The sequence below is a fragment of the Pinus tabuliformis genome, chromosome 9 (genome assembly GCF_031772625.1).
Source record: "Pinus tabuliformis cultivar Carrire ecotype Pingquan chromosome 9, CPIR1, whole genome shotgun sequence".
In the NCBI taxonomy this organism is placed as follows: domain Eukaryota; kingdom Viridiplantae; phylum Streptophyta; class Pinopsida; order Pinales; family Pinaceae; genus Pinus; species Pinus tabuliformis.
In genome coordinates this window covers 708938324-708942924 of record NC_142307.1, presented here as the reverse complement: position 1 = coordinate 708942924, position 4601 = coordinate 708938324, and the positions used below count along the sequence as shown (strand labels likewise).

The 4601-nt window shown below is 39.6% G+C and overlaps 1 pseudogene across 4 annotated transcripts; it reads left to right on the top strand.

The window, feature by feature from the left end:
• Window positions 1-377: 377 nt before the first annotated feature.
• Window positions 378-3983, top strand: LOC149150665 (protein GRAVITROPIC IN THE LIGHT 1 pseudogene; annotated as a pseudogene). Of its 4 annotated transcripts, none has more exons than XR_016262674.1 (3): window positions 378-686; window positions 787-928; window positions 1089-3983. The product of XR_016262674.1 is annotated as a protein GRAVITROPIC IN THE LIGHT 1 pseudogene, transcript variant X2 (transcript). The 4 variants fall into 4 exon arrangements; XR_016262675.1 differs by having other exon boundaries at window positions 378-928; window positions 1089-1398; window positions 1556-3983; XR_016262676.1 differs by having other exon boundaries at window positions 378-928; window positions 1556-3983.
• The last annotated feature ends 618 nt before the right edge of the window (window positions 3984-4601 follow it).

The window sequence follows — 4601 nt, the reverse complement described above, 5'->3', positions numbered from 1 at the left end:
GAACTTGGGTTGCCGTTTGGTTGTGGGAATTGATCACTGAGTGCCAACTTGGTGGCTTTATGTACTTTGCAAAATGACAATACACTATATCTGTATGATGCTTTTATATTTCCATTGCAATTCTTAATCATGGGTTCACATTTTTTGAAGTAAAAAATCAGAAAAATATTTATCGTCACCCACCAGTTTGTCGGTTTACATTCTTTGAAAGTAGAAAAAATGAGAAAAATACTTATCATTACCAACCAGTTTGTCGGATATAGGGCAGAGTGAATCCTTATCTGAGATAGACTGCTTAGGGTTTGACTTTACAGTCTTATTGTAAGAGAAATATTTCTCATCATCAACCACTTTGTCAGATATAGGGCAAAGTGAATCCCAATATGAGATAGAACTGTCAGGGTTTGGCTTTACAGCTTATTTTTTTCCATAATGGTGGCTTTACAGTTTGGTTTTAGGTTCTTATCTTAAACTTCTGTCCACAACCTGACAAGTATAAAGATGTTAGACTGCAGTGGAGTAGGCTTCAACTCCTGCAAAACAGTAACATGATTACATTTCTGCTACCTAGAAACAAGGCAAGCCAAACTGGATTCAATTATTTTTTGAAGCAGTTTTTATCCCAGAGAATATGTGTACTTACGGGGTTAATCAAACAGTTGTTGGACCCTCTTTTTCAAACAACGGTATGTGGACTCCACACACTTGTGCAGCTTTGGTTTTGAAACCCCACTTATTGTTTCTGGCGGCTTTCTGAAAAGCCTTTCTGCACTGAATAAAATGCAGGCACGCGCGCACATGTATATCTGAAACTTCAAGATTTATAGTATTCTTGAGAGCTTCCAAAGCTGCCTCCTTTTTCATTCCTGATCTGCAATCTTTCCAACTCTGATGGAGAGCCCGGAATATCAGAACAACTCAAATTCAGGTACTTCTCAACCAAACCGTTTTCTATTTCATGCTTAGCCTTGGTTCTCTGGATGCATTGAGTGTGATATTGACTGTTCCTCGGTCTTGAAATTCTGTATTCTCAGTTTGTGAGAAATATTTATTAGCACTAAGTATTCCAAGTTCATTCTTCTGAGCAGGATAGGAACTGGGGGACCCTGTTGTTTAGGTGATTTTCAGGTAAGGCCCGTCCAGGAATACGTTGAGAACTGAACCTGGCCTAGTTGTAGTAAACTCTCACCAGTATACAACTAGTGCACAGCAAAATCAGCCACAGTGAGAAGATTATTACCTGTGATCAGTCAGTCCGTTGGATTGCTTGAGTTCATACAGAAAGTGAGAGTTGAGTTTATGAGAATATCTGCCCACTAAGATAGAGTTTTAACTTCAATCAAGGCAGTGAATTTTAGTCCTTCCATGCACCTGGAAGCTTGCTGGATGTTTCCAAATGTATATTTTTCTCTTTGGATTGCAACTAGTGAACACCAGTAAACAAATTCTGTAGAACAACTCAAATTCTAGATTTGTCTATTGGGTTGATCCAAAATGATTTGAAAATCAGAGCTGGATTTCACTGAATCTCATATATGGCTTCTTGCATTCCCAGAGGCACTCGCAGCATGGTTTACAGTACTATAACTAGCCACTTACACACACCCCAAGAGTAGATGATGGGAGCTTTCAGCTGTTGGAAGAGAAAGAAGATGCAGAGAAGACAACATTGGACAAGCACTCTATTACTGTTACATGCCCATTTGATATAATTGGACAGGTTATTTTACCAGTGAGCTGCATGATTGGATTGGATTGGAATGTGAGAGTATTTTTGTACTCCATGGAGTATTGATCTGGATCAAAATTCCCTACAAGGTTGCATTTTGAATAAATTTCGATTACTTGTGGTCAATTTCTACTGGTCTATATCCAGCAGAGATCAACTGGAAGTATTGATGCTGTTCAAACTCAGGTAAAGTCTCTACAGGATTGCATTGAGAATGAAATTTGTGCTAATTATGATAAATTCCCACTAGATCAAAGGATCGAAACTTGACCCTGCAAAATTGCACTGAGATTCGAAGTTAGGCCAGTTTAATAAACTCCTATGATCTACATCCACTAGACCAAGCAACGACTTTTACCAGAGCATACAATGTTGAGTTGGCTGTGGTGAACTTCTAGTAGTCTACAACCCTTGGACTAAACACAAGTTTCAGAGGATTCTGCAATATTGTGCTGCATGGGTACACCACAAAAGGTGTCCAACTTTGCAGAATTAATGCACAAGGTTGCTCGTTCATGTTTTCTTCAGCCTCTGGCTCGCAAATTCACCAATGGAGAGTCACTTGGAGTTACATATTGTTCCTCTGACGAATATGATGCAGCAGATAGGGTCATGGATGAAGAGGTCAGCAGCGATCTCACAGCAGACATAAACAATGACGACAGTCGAAATGAGTCTGTGGAAGTGTACCCCCTGGAGTCTAGTGAATATGAGAAACTGTTACAGAGAATGCATGCCATGGAAACTGTGATTGCCGAGATGTTTGATAGCATCTCCTCTCTGAAAACTGCCTATGTCCGCCTGCAAGAAGCCCATTCGCCATATGAACCTGAGAGGCTTTATCAAGCTGATAAAGCTGTCGTTGCACAGATCAGAAAGCTGTCCGACCTGAAGCAGTCCTACAGAAGAAGCCATGAAATAAGCCACAGTTCGTTCAGTCGAAAAATTCAGGACATGGATGACAAAAGGCTTCAGGAGGTTTATGAGGGTGTTGTCAAGGATCTGCGCAGCGAGCTAAAGGAAAAGAATGCCGAGATCGAATTCCTTAAGCAAAATCTGAGGGGGTCAAATACTAAGAAGAAAGATAAAGCAGACAGGCCTCCATTGAAACGACATGCCAGCAGCACTAGAGATTATCACATTGTAGTCTCAGGCTGTGCAGCGTTCGAATCCCCCAACCCCCAACTGTTTCAGTCCAGCATGCTGGATGTCAGGGCAGCTGCTAAAAACTTCACAGCGCTCCTGACTTCGCTCATGAAGGATGCCAAGTGGGATATCCCTGCCGCCGTGAATTCCATTGAACCAGGAGTAAAATACGCAAAACAGTCTCACACGAAATATGCATTGGAATCTTATGTGTGCCAGAAGATGTTCACAGGGTTCGAAAACGAGACCTTCTACATGAGTGGGAGCCTTTCTTCTCTCCTAGAACCAGACAAGCACAGGCGGGGTTGCTTCAGCCAATTTCGGGACATGCACTTGATGGAACCCATGGAGCTTCTGAACATATTACCCGACTGCCCATTCGGGAAGTTCTGTAACAAGAAATTCCTCCGCATTGTGCATCCTAAGATGGAAGAAGCCTTTTTTGGAAATTTTGATCACAGGACCAATGTTGTCAATGGCAGGCATCCCCCCTCCTACTTCTACGAGATGTTCTGCAGGTTGGCTAAGGCTGTTTGGCTGCTTCACAAGCTCGCCTTCTCCTTCAATCCAGTCCCAAGTCATTTCCATGTTAAACGAGGAACAGCGTTCCAGCCCACTTACATGGAAAGCATAGTTCCAGTTGAAGAATTAGAAGACATTAATGGAGGACACCTTGTGGCGTTTGCTGTCACTCCTGGTTTCAAAATTGGAGATTCCGTTATCAAGTCTCGAGTTTACCTGCAGGCACGCAAGATTAACTCTGCTGATTAAGGAGCTTTCAGGCTTTCGGGAGTCAGAGTTTCAATACATCCAAAACTCTCCTAAACTCTGATCGATTTTTGTAGGTTCTGGATCGATTCAAAATTATACAGAACCCCAGAACATCATTCCATCACCATGGACCCACTGGTGAAACCATATTCATGTCAAAATTTTGAAAATAAATTCCTTTTACTACCAGATTAGCTTTACCACTCCTAAATGATTCACCCTAGATTTATGCTTAGAGTTTCCAGTTATTTATAAATGCAACTGTGGAAATGAAGACATGCTATTGTATTGTAATATGGGGATGAAATGCAACAATAACTATTCTGTTGTTTACGAATACATTTGTTCATCAACCAGCTTTTTATGGCTTTTTTGAAAGAGTTTTTTATTTACATATTTTTCCTATAACACATTTATTTTGATAAATTTTTAATGGTTGAGAGTATGTGTTTTGTGAGAGATTTTTTGGCGAAAATCACATGGAATACCATTTGTGGACGCGTTTCGAACCAACTAGTGTGGTTCATCGTCAGGACAAGTTGAAGAAACAGATCCAGCTTAGCATGTTAAATAGTCCGAGCAGAGAGTATGTGTTTTTTTAGAAGGTTACAGGTTTAAAACTAGAGGGGCTAGAGTATCTATGTCCCATAGACTTAGCAAGTAAATTAGCAAATCACTGGGCGGAGGTGGGTCCCTTGTCCCACAAACAAAAGGTCTCATACACCAATTTAATGTTAGCTTGACCGCTACCTTAAAATTAGATAATAATAATAATAATAATATTTAGGTCCATAAATATGTCTATGTATATTAAAAAAAGATTTCTAGTTTAGTGTTTTTATTAAAAAAAATTTCTAGTTAGTATTTTTATTAAAAAAATATCACTATATTTAATATTTAATATTTTTTTTATTATACATGTTCAATAATAATTTTTAATTAAATTTATTAAATT